This window comes from Triturus cristatus, chromosome 2_1 (assembly GCF_964204655.1).
Source record: "Triturus cristatus chromosome 2_1, aTriCri1.1, whole genome shotgun sequence".
Classification (NCBI taxonomy): domain Eukaryota; kingdom Metazoa; phylum Chordata; class Amphibia; order Caudata; family Salamandridae; genus Triturus; species Triturus cristatus.
In genome coordinates, this window is record NC_140581.1 from 1,176,035,591 (window position 1) to 1,176,060,675 (window position 25,085).

Sequence of the window (25,085 nt, forward strand, 5' to 3'; positions counted from 1 at the left end):
TGGAGCATCACAATTTCAAGCTCTTGTCTTTTGACATATTGCAACACAGTACCCCTCTTAATCTTGTCCCCAAGGCCATTAACATTCCAAGTCAATAGGTTAAGAGTTGTGCAGGGTGCCATCTGATCATGTTGTCGGGAAAAGAGATAATCCAGAGGGACCCTTCCGCTAAGGGGCCCTCCGAGCCCCCCACCATTGCATGTAAGAATGTAGTTGGCAGACAGAAACAGATGAAGTAGATTTTGTATTTACAGGGGACTGCGGGACCTGTGGCTTCACCGAAGAACCAAGCAGAGCAATGTGCCGATACAGAAAACAAAAGAAACATATACAACCAAACCCCCCCCCCCCCCCCCCTCCTAGCGTGGACCCCCACCCTGCCTCCCTGCACAACGGGTCTGGAACCACCCACCACCCCCAACTTGAAGACTGCTTGTCGCCCACCCTTATCAACTTCCGGAACGTGAACAACCCCACTCCCTAAGGCAACAATTTACAATCCTAACAGCTAGCTCCGGCCAATAAGCCCCGTGGATGGAACATACTTAAATGAATATCGGGTTATACAATGCGAAAACAGAGCATATATAGCAAACATCTCCTGGCAGCTAAGGATCATTTAGAAAAGATTCAGGTCCATCAGTCAGTACCCAACGAAACTGCAGCAGGAGTACAACACCCATTCCCCAGCTGCCTGTGAAAGGCAAAGACTGAACAGACAGTCCCTCTTACTTGTACAATGTCCGTAGTCACACCGTAGGGCCTTGAGAATCTGAGTCAGAATGAGGTGGGGACCGTCGCAGTTGACGCCCGTCGTTGGCTCCGTCGGTCGCCGATATAGATTTGCGTGATCCCTTACCAACTGTACGCCAGCCGTCTAGCCAGTTCCAGGCGTCCTCGGGCCTGTTGATGAACCACAGTTTGCCATCCGATTCTACCCGGAGTTTTGCTGGGAACATCATGGCATATTTGATCTCTTGAACTCTGAGAGCCCGCTTCACTTCCAAGAAGCTACAACGTTGTTTTTGGACTCTCAAGGTAAAATCCGGGAAGACTACTGTTTTCGATTGTGAGCGGGGGGCTGCCCGCACAGTCTGGAGGATCACGTCGCGGTCGCGAAAATTAAACACTCAGGCAAGAAGCGGTCAGGGGTGGGGCGCACCCGGCTTCGGCCTACCTCCAGGTACATGGTGAGCTCGCTCAATGGAGAAGTGCTTGGACAGGTCCCGTGGCTGAAGGCGTTGCAGGGTCAGCTCCTCAACGAACAAGTCGGCTGCCTGCCCCTCCGCTCGTTCCGTAATGTCAAGAATCTGGATGTTGTTGCCCCTCATCCTGCCTTCATATGGTCATGGCCTCTTGGGAAGTTCGCAGTTCGGACACCTGTTTCTTTAGAAGGGCTGTATCATTCACCAGATCTTTAGTGGTGGTCTCAACGGTACTCGCACGATCCGCCATTTTCCTCATGTCTTCCCTTATTAAGGCTACTTCCACGGCGACTGTATCGATCCGGGTTTCGAGAGAGGTCTGTACAGTGGTTATGGCCGCCAAAATATCTTTGTTTGTTAGCTCTGTACTCTCACTCTGTTACGGCAGTACCATGGCCTTCCTCCTGAGTCTTATTTCACGCGTATTTGTCCAGTTTGGCCTGCATGGTAGTTGGCCCGCTGCAGCCCGTCGCCATGGTTAATACGCCGAGGAGGGTGCGACGGAGGGCCGGGATGCACCAGCTACTCGCCGCCGCCTGCAGTGGGATCCCCCACCTGGCCTGTCAGTTTTGGCAGATGGCACCCCAACCCCCGAGCTGAGGGCTCAGGTCACACTCCGTGACGTAGTAGCCGGATGCCCCACCGCCCTCGTATTCAGAAGGCCACAGTATGGATTGTTCCCCTTCGGATAGTACTGATGAAGCCCATTTCAGGCCAGCCCCAGGACCGATCATCAGCTGGACCACCCTTCAGTCTCCTCCTCACGGAGGTCAATAATGGACGCCTGCGTAAACCCTCTCGGCAGACAAAAAAGGCCGCAAATTCCTCCGGACCCCCACAGGTTACTCATGCAGAGGCCGTTGAGACATTACGGGCAGCAAGTGGGATGTTGCGGCCCCTCTGGACTCCCAGTGCTCCGTGGAGGCCGCCGCTCGCTCTGTGTGGCACTACTCCTCCCTCTGGGGGTCCCATGTGTCAGCGGGTCAATTGTCAGCCGTTACAACGGCCCTCAGGTCTGCACGCGGTATTGGAGAGGCATGTTAGATAAGGTCCGCTATAGGGTCGAGGGCCGTATGGAAGTACGCACCAGTTCAGCAAGCCCCGTCCAACTGCGAGCTATGGCGGCAATGCGGGGGATCGGCCTTAGCCGGCACCAGATTTTCCCCCTTCCCGGCGTCCACCAACCTGCTGGGACACACCACTGGATGTCCCCTGTGTGCGACGTCACCAGGGATGTTGCCCGCTCACGAGTCCGGACGCTGCCCAGGCCTCAGCCGCGACGTTGCGTGGAACGCGTCCGCCGAGGAGCGACACTCTCCTCCGGCGCAGTCACAGTGGGCCGAGCGAGCTACGGCAGCAGCCTCACATGGGCCCCTCTGATTTCACTCAAATTTTGCACGCTCTTTGGGCAGCAGCAGCCAACTTCAGTAAACCCCTAGGAAAGATTTGGAACGGATATTTCGGGAGTGGCGCAGCGGAGCTCGGCTACCCTGCAGCCATTCTCATTCTGAGCAGCCCCCAGCCCTATCTAAATAAAAAAAAATCCCTGGCGCCTATTGGGTTTTCTGCCCTCCTGGGGGCCAGATCAGGGTCCATTGCCCCCATCTGCCTCCTGGGGGGGGGGGGCAAAAAGTCTTGTTTTCTTTGGGAGGTTAGGGTGGGGGTATTTGCATGCCCATTCTGGGCAACCGCCACCCGGCTCTATTACAAAAAAGAATCCCTGGCGTCTAGGGTGCTTTCCCCTGAGGGGGCAGATTGGGGGCTACTGCCCCTATCTGCCTCCCAGAGGGGGCAGAAAGACTAGAATTTTGTGGGGGGAGGGGTGGGGGCATTGGCATGCCCATCTTGGGCAACGCCCACCCCTAAATTAATTGGGGAAATAACCCCTGGTGTCTATTGGGCTTTCTGCCCCGCTCCCCCCAGGGGGGCAGATTGGGTGCTACTGTCCCATCTGCCCCTCAAGGGGGGCAGAAAGATTGTACTTTTGCGGCAGGGTGGGGTCATTTGCATGCTTATTATGGGCAGCCTCCACCCCTAATTTTCATTTGAAACAAAATCCCTGGTTTCTAGAGGGCTTTCTGCCCCCCGCGGGGAGCAGAAAGACTGTACTTTTGAGGCAGGGGGTGGAGGCATTGGCATGCCCATATTGGGCAGTCCCTACCCCTAATTCAAATTTGCAAAAAAATAATCCCTGGCATCTAGTGGGCTTTCTGCCCCCCAGGGGGGGGAACAGAAAGACTGAACGTACCCCATATTTTGGGGATGAGCAAAGGCCCTTCCCCAAGGGGCCGCTCCCCCCTCCTTGGTGGCTAGTGGGTGGATCCCTGCTTGCGGATAGCCCTCCAGGGATCCACTAGGGAGGAGTACCATTGGAAAGGGGAGATTTTCCCCTCTCCAATGATACCTCTCCCGTCTTTCTACGTGCTCAGGGGGCTGAGATAGCCCCCTGAGCATGTAGAAAGCGAAACTGAAATGAGCCTCTTGGTTCATTTCAGTTTCGGTTTTACTGAAATGACGTCAGCGCGACATGCGCGCTGATTGTCGTTTCAGGGAAACCAAAGCTCTTCCCAAGCTCCCGCAGCTGTTGAGGGTGAAAGGGAATCCCTCTGGTGCCCGCACCAGAGGGATTCCCTGTGCCATGTGCTAGGCTTGCCGGGGGCAGTCTGCTGCACATGAGCACTGGTTTGTCGGACGGCCTCCGGCCGACCAACGCACCGAAGGAGTTAAGCGGATCTTGACCACCAACAAGGCACAAATTTTGGAGTGCCTTGAAAGTAATTTAAATCCTTAATCTATGTTAAAAGCTTTTGCTGATATAACTGAGACCATTAATGCTGCTTTACAAGGTGACAAGAGGCCGAGATCCCAGAAGCTATGTAAATGTGTCAATAGCGCAGCTCACTATCTTATAACAATTTTATGAAGGCACTGAAAAAAAAACAGGGATAATTTAGCAGTAAAACTTCCTCGAAATGATTACTTAAACGTAAATTGGACATTAGAAAAGAGGCATGGGAACAACTGCATGAAGCTAGTCTGAATAAAGATCCTAGACTCTTCTGGAAAATTGTTAATTCAAGTTTTTTCCAAAGTTCCCACAACAGTAGCATTGATGCCACAATTATGCCTGATGCTTGGGTACAACATTTCTCTAGCCTATATAGCTTTAATGGTGATCGTTTTCCCACTTTAAATCTTTGGGACATAAATATGACCAGGGGCCTTTAGAGCTGGCATGCCCAATGCTCGATGAAGTTGACAGGGCACTAAATGAAACTGTAAAGAACAAGGCATCTGGCCCCGATGGTGTCCTTCTCGATTTGTTTTTGGCCAATCCTGTCCTTTGGCTCCATCTGCTGACCAATATCCTAAACTGTATAGCCTCCCGGGGCCCCCCAAAATCCTGGGGCACTGTGATTATAGTTCCCATTTTTTAAAAAGGGGACAGGTCAGACCCAAGATGTTACCCCCAATCTCATTAATTGATTGCACTTGTAAATTGATGGGCAGGGTCATCCTAGATAGTTTGGAGACTTGGGCAGCTGAAAGTGAAAAGTTTTTGGACATGCAGTGTGGCTTCAGGAGGGGCCTGGAAACTGTTGAACAGTGTCTCAACCTGCACCTGGTCATAAGCAAGTACACAATAGCCAAGACCGGATTCCTTTATCTTGGGTTCATGGATCTCACATCAGCTTTTGACTGGGTGCAGAGAGGGAAGTTATGGGCATTTATCCATTTTTAGTTTATTTTCTAGCCCAGATGCATCAGGACGTGACTGGGAGGGTCAGGTATGGAGTGGGTGGGGAACTTACAGCTCCCATCAAAATGAACTGTTGGGTTCGTCAAGGGCGCGTCCTTGCCCTCTTTTTATTTTGTCTTTATATTAGTGACTTAGAAAGCTATCTTAATCGATGGCATGCTGATGTTCCCAAGATAGGCAATAGAAATTTTCAGGCATTACTCTATGCCGATGACTGTGTGTTAATGTCCAGAACTAGTGTGGGCCTGCAGAAGCTTGTCACTAGATTTAATAATTTTATGACTGAACTGGGCCTTAAGACTGACACGGCCAAGTTTTATACCATGGTGTTAGGCTAATCTCCCCCCTTTTAAAATCATGTTTTTATTAAAAATGAAAGTTTTTTTTATGTCCCAACTTTTTTGTTCTTGGGAATCCCTTTTGATCAGAAAAGTACTTGGCACCATTTAGTTGAAACAAGGTTTTGTAGTTTTAACCAAAACCTGGAGGCGCAGTTTAGGTTTACAGAAATACTCGTCTCAGGACCGATTAACTCAATAATTAATATCTATAAGGTCCGCTCATGTTCTGTAATCTAGCATGGGGATCCTGCAATTCGGCTTGCCTTCAAGTAGCTGAGAACAGTTTTCTGAGACGTTTATTAACAGTTCCAAGTAGCCTCCCTGTCATCTTCTGTCATAATGAACTTGGTTGGTCTCCTTTAACTGATTGCATACAACCTGCACCAATTTTATTATGACATTCAATCTGGGCAAAAGATGAGCCGTCCCTTAATTGTGCAATTATTTTAAACTGTCTTAAATTTGAATACATGTTGAAAATACCTGGTTTAACGACATAAAAAAACTGTTGGAGACAGTGAAGGATGGTGGACTGTTTTTACAACCAGAGTGCATTGCAAAGATCCCTAAAATCCAGTTGAAAAAAGATTTTTTTTTATCTTGTCTAAAGTTGTCTAGTGAGTGCCTGGAGATAGGGAAAAAGAGAGTCTCTGAACATTGCTTCTGGTATGCTCTCCAAGTGTTGAGCCTTATCTTTCTTTTTATTTTTGTCATGTCAGAATGTTTTATCTTATCAGATTTAGGTTTGGCATTGCACACCTTTTGGTATCCTATCCCCGTAAAGCTTACTGTGACGCGTAACTGGATCTATGCTCTTGTGATTCTAAATCTATTCGGAATACGCTGCATTTCCTGTTTTTCTGTCAACTCTATACTACGCTGAGACGGGATTTTATTGTACCCCTTTTTTTAAAAAAAAGGTAATATTAGTAAGTGCCGGCTGGCCCTATATCAACTTTAGTTTTTAAATGAAGAATATACATGTTTAATGGTCTACAGATATATTTGTTTACCAAATGTGGTTGGAAAATGACTTTGTACTTGGATTTTAATGAATTGTCTTTGGATTTTATGGTTTTAGGGACAGGGGGTTGCCTTAAAGTTCATTATATGTTGTCTGTATGTTATGCTCCTATTTGTGGAAAGATTGACTTAATTATCACTGTTACATTTTTTAATATGAATTTCGATTGTCATGAAGTTATTATATATCGTCTTTATCATATTTGAATTGTTTTTAAACAACTTTTTGATGTACTCTTTTATGGCTGCATGTTAACCGAATAAAGATACTTGACTGACTGACATAAAGACTGGGCACCAACCCCTCTGATCACCATCTCTTTATCCTCCACCACCTCCGTGATGACTATTATAATTTCAATGCCCCAGGGAAGACAGATCCTCTTTATATCTAGCTAGGCTGCCCCTGACACTTCTGACGCCTCCTCCCAGACAACACTACCACCTACCACACGGTCATCTAGAGGGCAGCCACTTACCATAAAGTGGATATACATGTTCTTCAGGAAGACAATAACTTTCTGGTAATGACGCTATCCAAAACACTGCAAAGAAACGAGTTTTCTTCTCCATGCTTAAAGGGATTCTGAAGACCTCTACAAATACCTTTAGGGAGCCTATTAAAACTATGATAATCACTCCACGGGTTGACAAAAAGTACAAACCCTCTCCAGGCAACTCTCCTACATCCGTTAACAGCTTGTAACTAATTCCCTAGTTGTGCATACTTCCTGCAAATGGGCCATTGACCAGCCTACAGGAGACACTCTCCCTCCAGGTAAGGAAAGCAAAAAGATAAATGCTAAAAGAAAGAGGGTAGCGGTGCTAGCAGCTACCCAGTGGAGGATTGCCCACTCTTTCTGTTTGCTCTCATAGTATGATAAAGCGTTCTGGAGCGAAATGCAAAACCTCAAGTATCATCCAGATGAATTCAGGCAGAGGAGAGAGGCGTTGGTGGCAGAAGGGGAAACAAGTTTAAATGCCACCATATGCTGTGCCCTAGATGCCGCTCATACCATGGCATCATTAGTATCGTCTTTTTAAGATGCCATGCCTTGCTTCGGGTTTTTGGTCTAAAACCAGAACTACAACTACATTTCTCAACCTGCCCTTTAGTGGTGAATACCTCTTCGGTCCACAGGTTGACCAAATTCTGGAGAAACTGAAGACATAAACCCAACCAAGTCTATGGGAGTCCTACAAATGTCTACACCGAGAGGCTCCTTTTGGAGGCAGCTGTAAAACCCACCTCTACAGACACCCCTTCCTTACACAGAGACTGCAGCAGACCCACCACCTTCCGTCTTTAAGGGGATATTCCAGAGGCACATATAAGAAACACAACAATAGAAATAGGAGCCAGGGAGGATCAGGTAAAGGAACTTCAACTTCAAAACAATTACTCTGTTACACCCCCTCCCCCCATCTATCACGCCACCACTACACAACACCTGTTGGGGGAAGTCTCCAATATATCTCCCCCTTCTGGCAGGAAATTACTTCGTACAAGTGAGTGCTAGGCATAGTTCGGCATGGCTATTTTCTAGCACCTCAATTTTGTAGGGTTATAACCTGCACACCACTATTGGTATAGACTTATATCTTGTGTGATCAGTAATTTTCTAAATGGCGCCACCCTGTGCTCCTGACCAGCACCTGTCAGGTAAGTGAATCAAAAGAACATGTAAACAAAATAATTGTTACATGAATACAAGGTGCGCTTTTCACCAGCCCAAAAATTGGTGCTATACAATTGCAATGATTATTATCATCAATAAAGTTTTTTAAAGCTTAATACATTGTATGAATAACATAATATTCACATTAAAGTGCGGAACTTCATGAACCAATTTGAAAAACGTTTCTACAATCAATAATTATGTAAAAGTGATGATGATGATATATAATTTATTATTAATTGAACAATAAATCAGAAGATGTGAATTCATTCTTCAGTATCCAACTTCATGTAGTGTTTACATATCCCAGTGCATTTCGGGAAGACCCTTCATCAGGGGAACACTGAAAGTAACAAAGTAAATTCCTTAATCAAAAACAATGTGAAACCTATCTCATTATATCATTCTACAGGCTGATCAGAGATAGACCTGTGACTTACAGGCAAATCATGTATTTTTTATTATTTTTTATTTAATCAGAGATTTAGGTAATTCAAGCTTAACATGTGAAAGTGCCTTCAGAGGTGAGTTAAAGAGATAAATATGCACTGTGCGCTAAGAAACCTGTGACAAAATTCCAGTGTATGGTGTTAAATCTATTGTGTTGAAAATGCAACTGCACCTTATAACCCAAAGACTCACAAGAGTGCAGAAAGTCTCCTAATGCCTCACCTATCCAGGTATGTAACAACAATTATTCCAATATTGAAAAACGAAAAGAACCTCATAAAAATGCCACAACCATGGACCTAATATCATTAAACGTATATCACCATCAACCACCATTTAAATAAGCTGCAAAGTATAACTTGCATGCAAGAGTGATGTTCTTCCTGTCTGCTGTAACCAAAGTATTCTGTCTTTTGCAGGAAGAGGTCCAAAGGCTCCTCCTAAAGGGTGCCATTGCGCCAATGCCCCACCAACTAGGCATGGGGGTTTATTCATTATTTTTACTTCTCCCCCAGAAAGATGATTTTCAGACCCATGCTCCACCTCATGGTGCAAGATGTGATACCGCTACCCCAGAAAGACGACTGTATGGCAGTGGTAGACCTCAAGGACACCTTCTTCTACATCCTGCCCAACAGCACTACCTATGTTTTGTGTTCAGTGGCCGGCATTATCAGTTCAAAGTACTCCCCTTAGGCATCACCACTGCACCAAGGGTATTCATCAAGTACTTGGCAGTGTTGCCTTCCCACTTAATGAGAGAGACATACACGCGTTTCCCTATTTCGAAGATTGGCTGATAAGGAATGCAACAGCCAGCAGTATCTAAGCATACACAGGCGACCTGATCTTGGGATAACCATAAACTTGACCAAGTCCCACTTCCAACCCTTCCTGATCCAACACTTTTTAGAAGCAATTCTAAATTTAGTCACCGTCAAAGCCTACCCAAATCCTCAAAAGTTTGCATCCTTTGTCCAGCGTGATCCTCTTTTACAGCTACAATGTCACCTCACAGTAAGAACTGTAATGCAGCTCTTGGGCATGATGGATTTGTGAATTGCTATCGTACCAGAGCCCAGCAACATATGTGCCTGTTGCAATAGCTCATCTCAGGTTAAAAGTCACAATTGGAGGTAACGGGCAGTACCCATTGCTTTCTGGAACAGAAACAACTTGTTGCATGGAAAGCCTTTCCTAGACCCCATTCTGTAAGTCAGCATCGCAGTCAGCATCACCAAGGAAGCCTCCCAAGCTGGATGAGGAGCTCACATCAACCAAAACATCATGCAGCGTGTGTGGAATCCATAACTGCAGAAACACCACATCAGCTATTGCGCACTTCTGGCTGTCCGCTTCGCCCTGAAAGCGTTCCTACTTCATATTCGAGGCAGAGTAGTCCTGATCAGGACAGACAATATGAACGTCATGTACTACCTTTAAAAGCAAGGGGGCACCACTTTCGACCCTTCTCCCTGCTGGCTCAGTCAGTCTGGCATTGGACCCTTCACTAAAGCCTTCACTTAATGGTGCAATACCTTCCGGGGAAAATGCCCTTGTGGACATGATTTGCGTGGCTCAAGGAGACTTATCTCCTTAGATTGGCAGTAGAGAGGGAAGCAAAGTCCTTGACCAAGCCGCTAGTTCGCAATTTTATTATGGTTAATTCAGTACCTGGAATTGAGCCATATTTACTGTGACATGCCTATTTTTCAGCGTCATCTTTTGATCTTTTTTGGTTAGGCTTTTTCTACCAGCTGTTATATCCCATCTGAAAATGATAAAAGTATACTGAGACCTCTTTATGTACATGCTACTTGCCTTTTAAAAGTGATAATTCGCACAGTATGATTTTTCCTATATATACACATCTTCGGCATAAGCTCTTAAAACTGTTTTTTGTTGTTGTTGTAATTCAAGGTTTTTATCAGGCTAGGCCAGCCTTTTATTTTTGCAACTTTTAGATTCACATACGGTTTGCTACAAAGTGTCAAAGTTTCTTGTGAGAGTTTATAAAACTGTTTGTCAGGTACAACGCTGAGTTAGGATGTTTGATGAATCTATTATGATATGTTCTTGCTTTTTATCACAGAGGTTTTTATTTATTGTTGTACTGTTGTTTTTATTGTACTTGTGTGATTTTATTGCTGACATTGAATAAAGCTTATGATTATGATGACTTTGTGGACCTGTTGAGCATGACACACAAGTAAGCCCACGATTGTGAACTCCACTTTAGGTTGTATATCAGTAATTTTAGCGCTGGAGCACTCCAGACATAAACCTGTTCGCCACCTACGAAAGCGTGAAATACCCAAGCTTCGCCTTTAATTTCCAACACCCTCGATCCATGGGCAATGCACTAGGTATCAGCTGGTCTGGGATATTTCCCTATGCTCTTCCATCTCCCACGCCTTTCACTAATGGAACGGAAGATGCGGCAAACATCACTAAACCTCATTTTGGTGACCCCTACGGGGGCCAGGCATCCTTGGTGTTCATCCCTATTAGAGATGTCAATCAGCCCCCATGAGAGACTCACAACGGGCTGGACTTTCTCTCCAGCAACTAAGGCTAGATCAGGCTACTAGATCCTAAGCAACTAAATCGAGCAATCTGGCACCTGAGGTCCTAGAATGTGGGTACCAGGTTCTTCCCCCAGGACATTCTCCTTGTGTCCCGTAGACCTGCTATACGCGTATGGTATGCTGCAAAGTGCAAATGGTTCATCCACTACTTTATTGCCAATAAGATAGATCCTCTTAACACCTGTAGTTCAAGACATCATCATCTACCTACTAAACCATCAGAAGTCAGGCCTAGCCTGAACTTTAATAGGCCTTTATTTAGCGGCTATAGCCAAGTACTTGCAAAACAGGGAGCATTCTCCCTCTTTCGCATCCCTGTCATTGAGGTATTGATCAGTATCATACTTACTAGACTTGTTTGAACCCTTACACTCTTGCCCACCCCAGTTCCGCTCCTGGAAAGTATCCTTTCTGCTGTCTATAATTTTGTTACACTACATTACTTAGCAGGAGGCCTTTGCCCTGCAAGAACCTTTCATGCAAGTTCATAAGGACTTGATTGTACTCAAGTTTATAGCTCTAGGTTCCTTCCGAAGGTGGCTTCCCCATTTCACCATAAGTTGAGTATAGAGCTCCCAGTCTTCTCAACTCTGTTGCGGAGAAAGCGCTTCACACTATAGACATCAATAGCGCACTCATGTTTTACATTGACAGATATAAATGTTTTTTCAAGGCTGACCAATTGTTCGTGCCCTTTGCAAAGTAGGAATTGCTAGATGGACATTTAAGTGCATCCAGGCTCGTTATCTGAAAGTCATTTGAGGCCAGTCCATCAGATGGTTCATTCCTGCAGGGCCAAAAATTGGCTGACTGGAAAAAAGTCTTTCAGCCAGTATGGCACCCTTATTTTTTTAAATTTGCCCGACAGTAGGAGACCCGCCGACCAACTATCTAGATATACCTAATGTTCAAACCCTTTCAAGTCCACCCCAAGCATCTTTTTTTATACTTCTTGAAAATTGCTTTTACACCAAATCACAAAAAACAGGCTTTCTGAGTAAAGTCCTAACTTTCTTCCACATTTTGTGTAATTTACATCTAGCCATTTTTTGCGTATCTCTTTACAAAATGTCCTGTGGAAGTTAACAAAGGAAAACAATGTTTTGGGGCCCCTTTTTCTCGGCCCTCACTTGATGGATCAGATTACTTCGGTATTTTCCGTAAGAAGCTGAGCTGGATGAACATTTTTTGTGCTTTTTTTTAAAGCGTTTTCGAGATTTGTCAAACTGCACCAAAGTTATTTGCAAAAAAGGAATAATTTTGTGTAAACTGTGACCTAACTATAAAGTAACAAACACCATTGCTATATATAGGAGTGGGTATGTATATAAATGTGTGTGTTGGGGAAGTGCTTGTTTTCTTCTGCTGTCTTACTGGCTCGAAATTTCAGGAATGCTGCTTTTGGATTAAGGTGTTCCACACCGGTTTTCTCTTTACCATCTACTTGCCCTTCACATTCTGCAAGAAACACATTATTATACCGCCAAGAGATTCTGACTGTGACGCTGGAACTCCAGACCCAGCGGTCAAGAATATATAGCCTTCAGTGCACTGCACATTTGGGCCACTTAAGTCAACAAACTTAGTCTTCTTCTTTTCGCCCTTTTGAGAAAGCACCTTGGGTGTTCAATTTGTGACTCTTGCAAGAACACGAGCAGACGTCCAGTGAAGTCTGCTTTGCCTTCCACTGCAAGAATTCATTCTAGTACTGAAAGAAAGGACAGTGGGCTTACCACAAAATAGTGCAACAAGCATCATCAGAGAATTCTTATATCTTAGGTGCAGAAGACCTGCTCGGCACCGAAAAAGAAGAAGTTGAGCCCTCTGCCATACCAGCAATCCGTGGAGGAGCGAGTCCAGAGTCCATCTACTCTGTGCCTTCTGATGACCAGGAGAAAGAGTTCCTAGAGCCTGAGGCAAAACAAACACCAGCCCTGGCCAAAAGACCAAGCCAAGTTGCCCTCAACAGCTCTACAAGCACTACTAAGTGTGTTTCAAGCCCCAAAATGCTTTCTGGCAGAAGCAGTGCACCACCCCCATGGAAGTCTGACTTTAAGCCTGAGTCCAGAAACCTTTGGGTCTGACTTCTCAGACTAGGTTCCCAAGAGTCAAGAGACTGTGTCAACACCAGCATGAGGTGCCCTACCCAAGGGCAAAGAATTGTGTTGTGCTTTGACGTGCCTCAACCTAGAGTCCTTAAAGTCCGCAAAGGGAGACTCAAAACTGAAAGCTTATCCACCACCAGCACTAAACCCAATATCGATCCCCCCTCCCCCCGACCACCACCACCAATGGTGAGATCCCGTCACCAACAGAAGGTCGCTTTTTGAAAAATCGTCCGAGATCCTGAATGTAAAGCATAAGAAACGATTTATACATCCAGACACAGGCAAGATTCTTGCCAAGACCTCTGCTTCAGGACTTAGATTAAAAAACAATGTAGGCTGGCCTTTGAGATTAACCGGACCTGAACTCTTCAAGGCCACCTGACTCTTCAAGGCCACCTGCCTGAAAAGGTTCAAGGACTCAGCCGCGAATACACATCCTTACCACTACTCCACCACCAGCAAAAGTCGAAAGCAAATTTTAAACCACACAACAAATAATCATATCAAATTATTTAAAACATCAGTATTATGGCAGCGTACTGCAGTTTCAAAGAAAGTCTCAACAGGTAAATTTATCACTAACCAGTAGTAAAAATTATAAAGCAATGAAAAGAAAAAACTTAGAAAAGTTTGTCTCTGTGTATTGTCGCATGGGCAGGAGCATGTCTGCTGATTGTACTATAACAGAGGGAAGCATAGTAAGATCTGCATTGAGCCAGTCCTGAATCTAAACAAACATGCTTGTTCCTATCACCCCTCAAACAACTTGAGATTGGGTTTGATACCCTTCCCTGATTGTAGGGTTACACTGTCTTGCAGTTCAATCATTTTCCTGTGAAAAGATAAATGCTCTGGAAATGAGCTTTTGAGCCATTTTCTTTTAACAATGATCTTTTGATCCATAGTTTCCATTGCCATCGTTTTTCAGAATTAAACCTCAATACTATAACAAATATCGACCCATCTCTTGCAAATGTGATTTAGCATAAGATAACCAGTGAATCCACATCCCTTCAACACATTTCTAGCAATCCCTTATAATCAAATGATTTAGGAATGCATGAGGATTTGTTCACACAGAGATCCATAGTAGTAAGTGGCCCACCTTGACATAGTCTTCACTATAACGGAGGCCAAGTCCATTGTGACAGAGGTAATTGGGAGGACATAGCCAAACTGATTTGCTTTAAGTTGTATGGGCGACGAGTTGAGGCAGCCTCTCAGCCTGGCCACATACGTTGCAATAGGTAAGCATTGTGCTTGTTAAATTTTTGACATTGGATTTGCTTACCACCCATAATCTAAAAACGTCTTCAATCGTATGAGTACATTTTTGGAGCCTCATAGTTACATTTAACTTCCATGTCAGAGGCATAAAAAATGATTCCCAAGTAAGGATAGCGGTGGACTTTCTTCAAGGTGTTATTTAATACATATCAAGGTATGTAAGGCAGAGCTTCCTTTACCAGTGGACGTTATTTGTGATTTAGAATAATTAGTGCTCAAATTAAAATTTGACTTAAAATCTGTAAAATAAATAAAATACCAATTTTATCTGTGCCCTTAGTCTACACGCTAAAATCACAGCATCATCAGCATATAGTAGCACTGGAATTTGAGTTGCCATAACCTTCAGCATCACTTTTTAAAATACCTGTAGAAATATTATTAGTATATTAGATAAATTAAAGAGGAGCTAAAATACAACCTTGTCGAACATATCCTTTCAAACCAATTGGCTCATACAGCTCACCGGTACTTCAAAACCTTATCCGGGCTGTCAGATCTCTATGGAGCTCAACAAGAAAAGAAATCAAAGCTGCATCCAATCCATTATTTAAAAGATGAGGGCCACAGTTTTGACCAATAAACTGTCGAAAGCACTGGATAGATTATTAAACGCTTAGTAAATTGGACACTTTACTATAAGTATACGTTCCAGTAATCTGATTCAGACAGTGTTCAATTGTTCCACAATGTTCTCTTAACCCATATTGAGGAATATTTAAAATACTATTACTATTTACCCATTTCCACATTCTGTTGAATGTTATCTGGTCTAGAATCTTGACTGAAGCCTCAATGATTGATATTGGTCTGTAAATGCTTATTTCTAAGCTTTTCCCTTTTTTGAATATTTGCACAATAATAGTGGTAGACCATGAAGGGATATTTTGCTAGTAAATATCTGTTAAAACCATTTCTTAAAAGTGGTAGCCTGAGGCCAAAGTTGCATTTAAATAGATCCATTGAGACACCATCTGACCCTGGTGCCTTGGTCATGAACTCTAAATTAACACTTTGGTAACTTCTCCAGTGTTAAGCTACTCCAAATTACTTGCTGGGTTAATCGTGGCAATGGTCAACAATCCATTAGTGTTGGCTCTAAAATCTTATATATTCTTGAAATTAGTTACCCAGTGAGTATCTTTGATGTGGCTGCTTATTATGGCTACGGTGTTCGGATTTTTGATAGAATTAGCCTCCTCCCAAAATAATGTTGCATAACTCTTCCCAGCCACCTCGATTAACTGGGTTCAGTGCTATTGTTGCCGTTGATGTTGGATAACGCTTCACAGCCATCTCAATTAATTAGGTCCAATGCTATTGTTGCCGTGCCCTTTTCCTCTAACTCAAAGCAGATTTATATAATAACTGTTATATGCAAACGAGCAAGAATGGTCTAACTAGAGGTTATCATATCTGTACATGGCTTTGTAAGTGCAAGACTTAGTGACTGCACACGGAAATAAAAGATTCAGAAACGTGGTCAAAGTTAGCAACTTCCGAAAGACAAAAAAAAAGATGATGTTTTAATATGTTCACCTAAAACTATAAAGGGCATTGTTTTTAGGTCTATTTTCTGGATGTAGCCAGCGTATTGCTTATTCTCTATATGTGGTATCGCGAAAGAGGTAATTAGATGGTTATCATCCCCACCCCACCACCCCACTTCATATCTAGAACGTTAGTACTTATAAAGGATGCCAACAGTTTCCATGAAACAAAAACAAACTCAATGATGGGGTCTCACTTACGCTCAAAGTAGGTAGGTAAGAGTGTATTGGGTGGGTCATCTGACTCGTGGGCATTAATAAAATCATACTTTATTAGATTGTTCAGCAGTGCTTCGGCCCCCGGGTCTGAATAGGAAATTGATACTTGCATATCAATCTTACTGGAAAAAACCATGACTCAAATGTATTTAATCGGATTTTGACTATAAAATTCTCACATATCAGGTTAGTGACCTTGCGTTTAGACAATAGTTGGTTTACAAATTCAAACAATAATGACAATTTTAGATTATCGCGGCTTACAAAAATGTTATTGGAAACATCAATTAAAAAGAGCAAATAATTTTTCTGACTTGAAATGCGCTGCTGTTAAGGTCCATCTGAGTGATTTTTACATTCAATGACACTTTAAACCAGGTTGTTAACCCCACCCTCCCTTGACTTGCCCTGAAACAGAAGGGGTTGCCAGGATGGAGTAACTTAAAAATCCGTATCTGAGTATGTGACCAAGTCTCTTGTGAAGTGATAATGTCAAAGTTATAAAATAATGAGTTCCATTCATATTCTTTTATCTTCAAATTCAAACCCGCCACATTCCAGCTGATTATATTCAATACATTTGACAATAAATGTATACCATAAACCACCCTGGGTTGCGCAGGTAGAGGTAACTAACAGTAATCACTTAAATGACCCATACGCTCAGAAACACATGCTGGTCATTCCTTTTTTCCTACATTGGCTAAAGTGGCAAACATATTTCGGATGCTGACTGGACCATCTTGAGTAGGAGTAACATTTTGGTTATTTAGTGGCAACCTATTATGGAACGATAGTTTGTTGGTCATGCTAATCACTTGGGTTTGAGGATAAAGGATTTAAGGTCTATAGAAAAAACCCAGTGGTAGCACAGGAACACAGCTGTTTAAAGGCGCAATTAAAGCTTTGGAAAACGAGAAGCTTCACACGTAAATTGGATTTTAAAATTGATTACGACAGTCATCTCATAAAGTTTTAGCAGAAGGGCTAATCCAAGGTACTCCTCTCACCCCAAACATTTGGTTGGTGTTACGGAAATTGAAGTACTTATTGTAGGAAGCTAGCTCTGTATATACTATACCAATGTAAGGTATAGTGTGCACAGAGTCCAGTGGATCCCCAAAGGCTTACAGAGGTAAAAGTAGATAATACCTTACTCTCTTATTTGTGGTAGTGTGGGGAGCAGTAAGGCTTTATCAAAGGGTAGTGTTAAGCATTTTTTGTATACACTCAGGCAAGTAATGATTTCACACGCTCAAAGACTGAATTTTGACCAATTGTTTTATATAAAATTATTTTTTGTTGTATTTTATTTTTAGACCCAAGCCAGACTTGGTGCAGGTAAGTAAAATAATACTTTTCTCATATAATACAGTTGAATGCAGTTACAGGTAGGTCTAATGTCCAGAAACAGTTATTTTGTAATTACTTTTAAGTTACTGTTCAGATTACTTTTTCTACTCAGTGTGATATGTCTAAATATTGCACTGTGACATTTCCTAGATAAAAGGTAAGTAAGTCAGTTTTTGTAAACACAATTCCTTGGGTTTTAATACAATCTCCAACTTGACACTTAAAATTTTACAGAAAAGCAGTCCTGTGGGAGATAATCCGGTTATCAGTTTTAAGGTAAGTACTCAGTCATGGGAGTTGGATTTCTGGGGTCAGAACAAAGGTTCCCCCAGGGTCAAGGATGCACTCAAAAAAACACCCTCAGTGGTCTAGGGCGGCTGGGTGCATAGTGCTGAGGTCTAATGTTATCCAATGGGGGATAGCGGGCCTCCGGATGGTGATTGCTCACGGGCATGCCCCTTGGATGTGGGAGCAAAGTTCCTGGGGATCAACTCAGGGCAAAGGGGGATCCAAGATAGCACACAATGTACACCCACAGCGGAGTTGGGGCAACTGGGTGCAGGGTGCTGGATCGACCTCGGGAGCCCTGTAGGTTTCAATGGGGAAGCTCCAGTCGGAACAAACACTGCAGGCTTTACCGATTGGAGAGGTAAGGTGGGATGTCGGGACACAGTCGGTTGAGCCACCCAAGGCCGTGGGATGTCGGGTGCCGGGTGGTTTTTGGGGAGTCCTCCAGAAAGGGAATGAAGGCATTGTTGAGAGACTTGAAGTTAAACTGTCGTGTGCACGTTGGCATCTAATTCATAGGACAGGGATAGCCAGATCCCTAGTCAGACCTCCTCAAAGGGTTTGGCCACTCGAACTCAGGCCATGGGGGTCAGTTGCTGAGTGTTGCTGATTCGCCGATTTGCAGGAGCCAGAATCAGTAGGGGAGCAAATCTGGTGCTTACGGGAGACATTTATTTTAGGGAAGGCAGGGCAGGTGTTCCGGGGGGGCTGCTGGCTGCAGGATTCCACTGGAACAGGTCAAGGTCAGGACAGGCCGGTAGGGCTGCGGCCAAGTCAGTTGGTGTCCTTCTTTTCTTCCTTCACCAGGGCTCTTCGGTCCTTCTTCTTCTTGTTTCTAATTGCATGAGGAGACCAGGTTCAGGGTTGCTTCTAAATGATTAATTTATGGATGTTTCAGGTAGGTAAAGGTTGGGACTAATGGGTCACTTCCCTGTGGTGGGTACACCCCCTATTATGCCACCCTCCAGTAGGAGGGGGCATAAGTCTCACTCTGGTTGGCTAGGTCCCCCCATCTTGAAGATGGCGGGGCTGAGAGTTGTGCCTCACCTCCCCCACCTAAGAGGTGGGGTTGGTAAAGGTCGCCACACCTCACTTCCTATCTTGGTTTTCCCGTCGATTCTACTGCCCAAAGTGGGGGTCGGAACTGATGGGGGCCAGTGCTGGGAGAGGCAAATGGCTGGGTCAGCTCACACAGGCAGCAAGCCTTTGAAGATTCCCCTCCGTCGACCCTGCCCATTCTGGGGAAGGAAACTTGGCACCTCTGCCCTGGGCTTCCTTTGTTTCAGGACCCTGAGAGTGGTAGGCTGTTGACCCAGGTGTCCAGAAACAAGTTGGTGGGTGGTAGCTGGCAAGCAGCTAGTCAGCAAGGACACAAGAGTCAGGTTATTTTTCAAGGGGAATCTCTAAGATGCCCTCTGAGTGCATTTTGCATTAAATCCCACACTGACATCAGTGTGCGTTTAATGTGCTGAAAAGCTTGATATCAAACATCCTAGTTTTCAGTAAAGCCATTATGGAGTTCGTAATGACAAACACCCAGACCATATACTCTTTATGACTTTACTGCACTTACAATATCTAAGAATGGACTTAGTCACTTAGGGGAACAGGGCTCATGCACCTGTACCCTCACCAGTGGCAAAGTGCACCCAGCTAGAGGGGTGACTGACCTATGCCATAGGCAGTGAGTTGTAGGCAAATGTCGACTTCACCGAAACACGCAGCCAGCAATGCTAGTGTGTGTGTCAGGGTACAGGGCCTCTGAGGGTGGCACAATATGTGCTGCAGTTCTTGAAGGCCTTCCCTGGTCACAGGGCCCTTGGTACCATGATACCTTTTACAAGGGACTTACATGTGGCCAGAGAGTTGCCAATTGTGCGTGAAATAGTACAGTTTTAGGTAAATAACATAGGCCCTGGGTACCTGGTTGGCAGGAACCTAGGGCACACTTCGTCAAAAGAGCATCAACATCAGGCAAAAAGTAGGGTAAACATGCAAAAAGGGGCACTTTCCTACGCTTATGCATTGTCAACCATGTAACAGTTTTATACAGGAACCATTCATCGTCTTCCCCCTGACCCTTTTTTAAAACAGGCAAATTGGCCAAAATTAGCATATAGGGACATACGATACATGACAGGTGTCGGTCATTCGGTATATGAGCATCTTCTGCTACAATAGCAGTGGATAAACACTCCCCATTAGTGAAACTAACTTGAGAGGGCTTTGACTAGCAGCTGGTTGGATCAGTGGAATTAATTAGCCCTCCTAGTGATGGCAGCCTTGTACGATCACTGGGGGCAGTTGTAATAGAAATAGATGCACATGTAGCCCGACTTTCACCTGGGTTAATGGTAGAAGGTCTTTAGCGGAAAATAATATGCTACACTTCGTTACCGGGCGACATAGAGGCCCTACACTTACAGATTTCTAACTGACATAGTCTTTGATAAATTGAGTCCAATCTATTTTGAAAAGAGAGCACAAGAGCTGCCATTAGCTCACACATTCTAGAACAAAAAAATACGAAAAGATGGAATAGCACACAAAAGCTTGTAGAAGATACCCCCACAATCTCTTTACCTTTGTCAACCTTTTCAGCAGATTGCCTCTGATGAGGTACGTTATTGACTACAGGTTCATTTGGTGGTGAAATGTTGAGGTTTAAGGTTGTGGAGACATGGATTTAGACTGAAACCAGTGAATCAGGTTTAACAGTGCATACAAAATGATGGATGCAATGCTTAAATTAATCTCAACCACTGATAATTGCTTGGGATGTATCCAAGTTCATCTTTATTTTGCACACAATGCCACTTCAGTTTGGATCCAGCCATATGCAAATCAGTCTTGCCCCTGCTCCAATGGGAACAGTCTAGCCAAACTGCCAGACCATGTCCTCTCTGAACCAGAACACAAGCAACTCAGGACGGGTTTAGCCCTAGGTAGGGTTCATCAGCCAATTATAGCTTGGTTCCAGTGAGACAGTTGGCAAGGGACCCACATCAGGGCCTACCAGTCTCACTTACTACAACACGCTAAAGAAGTGGTTCCCAAACGCTTGACTCCTGAGGACCCCCACTGAATCACTACTGGAGTCCGGGGACCCCCAAGCAATTTTTACAATTTAAATTTCAAAAAATTAAAACAATAATTCGCAAAAAATACACAAACAAGTACACACCAAACAAATACTTGCATTACTAAAGCTTTTATTATTTTATCTTGAAAAATATGGGAAGGATGGTGCTGCATCTCGACGACTAACTTTTCAATGTTTGGTTTTATTTCGGAAAGTTGAATCCTTAGGTCAGATTCTACATTTTGCCAGCGATTTCTGTTCTTATTTTTAAGGTACATAAGATTTGAGAAAGCCTTCTCACATAAATATGTGGTGGGGAAAGGAAGTAAAACCTTAAGTGCCTTGTTTGATAATTCAGGATAATCTGTTGGTACTTGCAGCCAAAAGTTTGCCAGACTCAGAGACTTTTCCTTGAATTGAAGTTTAAGTGCACTATCTGTAGAGATTTCAATCAAACCGTTTTCTTCAGATGCTGTCAGCCCCATTAAATTGTCAATATCTACATTAAAAGGATCTTTAATCCAGTTTTTGCTTTCATCCGGAAATGGAAAGTACTGACGGAAACTACACCGCGTATCTTGGAGATGCTGGATAAAAATGTCTAAGACTTTGTTTAGATAATTCATCGTCAGCAGATTCCAAGAATGTCTTCAGGTTCTGAAAAGAATCAAAATGTCTTTGTGTTAAGCGATGAGCCCATAAGTCTAACTTTTTTATCATTGCCTCAATCTTGTCTTCAACATTAAAAATTGTGATACCTACTCCTTGCATACTCAAATTGAGTGCATTTAAATGCGTGAAGATGTCTGCCATATATGCCAGCATAGCTAACCAAGTATGGTCATGTAAGCGCTCACCAAGTGGAAATGGAGATTCCAGTTCAGTGACAAACTCTGATTTCATCTCTTAATTCAAAAAGGCGAGACAAAACTCTACCACGAGACAGCCATCGGACTTCTGTATGCAGCAAAAGCTGATGATGATCACTATCCATGGACTGACAAAGCCGTTCAAAAAGCCTTGAATTTAGTGACCTAGCTTTGATAAAATTTACAATTTTGACGGACTCATTCAAGACCTCTTTTAATTCCTCTGGTATCTTCTTAGTGGCTAATGCTTCTCGATGAATGCAACAATGATGCCATACAACTGAAGGGTTAATTTCCCTTATCTGAAAGAAATACGTTAGTTAGATTCCTCACCTTAGAATATCCCCAGGCGTCAGACTGGATCCGGAAGATTTTTCGTCAGCAATACCCCTTGCGCGTCGCTAGGCGTCATCTGCGGCTCCGCGTCCGTCGTCGGCGTCGTGCGCCGGAATGACGTCGTCGGAGTACTTAGACGCCGCCCTCGCGCGCTGACGTCAGTTCTTCTTTTTTCGGCGCCAGTAAGCGCAGATCTGGGAGAGCTACCCCTTTAGTCAATTTTTTACTAACTTTTTCGATCCTTTTTGATCTTGTCAATCGACTCCGGTGCCGGTAGGATGCCTGGTTTTAAAGCCTGTGCTGACTGTAGCCGCCTGATGTCGGTTACGGACCATCACCGCCGGTGCCTTTACTGTTTGGGCCACGATCACGACGCGGAGTCGTGTTCCGACTGCAAGGCCCTGACCTCGAAGGCTAGACGGGAGCGGTCCCGTAAGCTTCTTGAGATTCGCCACTCGGCTCCGCGCGCCTCTCGATCCCGGTCCAGGAGGAGGTCCAAGGATCGGTCGCGGAGCCGCAGCCGACGTCACCATCGGTCGTCGGGATCCAAGTCTTTGGGTAAGTCGAAGCATTCCAAGAAGTCCAAGAGGCGACACCGCTCTTCGGACTCCCCTCGCCGGTCGCGCGACTCGGCCGAGGGTCAGGGTGGTTCCACCCCCGCGGCGCCGCAGGCGCCGCGCACGTCCCCATACCCTCCGGTCCCTGGGACTGACGCGACGCCGGCGGAAGTCAGTGCCTTCCTCTCGGCCATGAGGAATCTGGCTCCGCCGTCGGCGCCCGCTGGTGCGCCTTCGGGCCCCGCGGACCCGACTGGGCTGCTTTGCTTGCCGGTGGCTCCGGCCCCGGCGCCGTTGACGGCTCCGGCCTCGACGCCGCAAGCGCCCGTGGGACCCGTTCTCGAGTCCCCGCCGACGCCGGTCGACCTCGTCACGCCTCCTCCGCCGGCGTCGACACCGGTACCACTCCCGACGCCGACGTCGACTCCGCTCGACGTCGAGCCCCGGTTCAGTCCCACTCCGGGCCCGGCGCCGGTACGGCGTCGATGGACGCCGCGATCGGCGCCGCTAGAGACACATTATGTCTACCGCCTGGCTCCGTTACTTTCTCCTCTATACCAGGAGTCGGATGATGGGGACAACTGGGAGGGATCCGAGGATCCTATGGCCGTTCAGGCTCAACTGTCCCAGGACTGGGCAGATGAACTGGGGGAGGCCAGTGGCCTGGATACCTCTCCAGACACTGGATTTGTCTCTCCTCCGACTGTGGCTTCGGAGGAGGGCGCTGCTTTCTCTGTGGTGCTGCGCAAGGCGGCCGCAGCCCTTGGGCTCAAGCTGCCTGCCGTGGCTGTGAGGACTAACGTCCTTACTGAGGTGCTTCAGTCTGCAGCAAGCTCCACTGAGCCTCTGCTGCAATTCAATGAGGCCCTCATTGACGTTCTGCAGGGCACCTGGTCCAAGCCCTCCACAGTTCCTCCTGTGGACAGGAACGTCGCCAGGCGCCACCGCCCTGCTCCGGGCGACCCCAGTTTTCTGTCCCAACGCCCTACCCCTGAGAGCCTGGTTATCCAGGCCTCCACCTCCCAATCCTCTTTCCCGACCGCCCCGCCGGACCGGGATTCCAAGAGACTAGAACAGTTTGGCAAGAAGCTGTTCTCCTCCCTTAGTTTGGGCCTGCGGTCTTTAAATACCGCTTGTCTCTTGGACCGTTATTCCCACTCTCTGTGGGATGCGGTGGAGGACGCGCTGCCCCTGTGTCCGGAGGAGGTCCGGACACGACTTACCCAGGCTCTGGCCGATGGGAGGGATGCCGCGCGACATGCTATACGTTGTGGGCTTGACACCACGGACTCGCTGGGTAGGGCCATTTCTACCACAGTGGCGCTTCGACGTCACGCCTGGCTGCGGTCCACGTCATATTCGGGCGATGTCCAGAGCACTCTCATGGACATGCCCTTTGATGGCACTCGCCTTTTTGGCGAGAAAGCGGACAGTGCGCTGAATCGCTTTAAGGACTCCCGGGCTACGGCCAAGTCCTTGGGCCTCTCGGCCCCGCGGTCGCAAACTTCCGCCTTTCGCCCCTTTCGTGGCCAAGGAAGGGGTGCCTCCTCACGTGCGCCTAGCCACCAGCCGCAGAACCAACCTGCGCGCGGTCGCGGACGTGGTTTCCGCCGAGGCGGTTCTGGAGGACGACTAGGTCAGCCCACATCCACCCCGGCAGCATCCGCCTCAAAGCCTTCCTAGTCCGAGCTTTCAGGCCCATTCCACGCCAGTGGGCGGCAGAGTTCGCCATCACCTGCTCCACTGGCGGTCCATCACATCGGACAGGTGGGTGCTGCAAATCGTCCGAAGGGGCTACTCCCTCCCCTTCGAGACGACCCCCCCAGCCATGCCACCGCAGCACCACCGTATCTCGGGGGATCATTTGAATCTTCTCCACGAGGAAGTTTCGGCCCTCGTGGCCAAGGGGGCCGTCGAGCGCGTTCCGAGCCCAGAAGTAGGTCGTGGTTGTTATTCCCACTACTTTCTGGTTCCCAAGAAGAGCAAAGGGGGCCTACGCCCTATCTTGGACCTCCGGAACGTCAATGCCTTCCTCCGGAAGGAAAGGTTCAAGATGTTAACTTTGGCTCAGGTTCTAGCTGCCCTAGACCCCGGAGACTGGATGGTAGCGTTGGACTTGCAGGACGCATATTTCCACATCCCCGTCCTGTCGGCCCACCGGCGTTACCTGCGGTTCACGGTGGGCCCAGAGCACTTTCAGTTTACCGTGCTCCCCTTCGGCCTCACCAGTGCCCCTCGGGTGTTCACGAAAGTGATGGCGGTGGTCGCAGCTCATCTGCGCAGATCAGGGGTTTCAGTCTTCCCCTATCTCGACGACTGGTTGTTGAAGGCTGGCTCGCCCCAGACAGTCGTCTCCCACCTCCAGACTACGGCGGATCTCCTGCATTTGC

General features: G+C 46.1%; 1 protein-coding gene across 3 annotated transcripts in view; it reads left to right on the top strand.

Annotated features, from left to right (window-relative positions):
* Positions 1–25,085, top strand: part of GAK (cyclin G associated kinase) — a 1,898,577-nt gene that overhangs the window by 1,428,319 nt on the left and 445,173 nt on the right. The gene's annotated exons all lie outside the window — the stretch shown is intronic.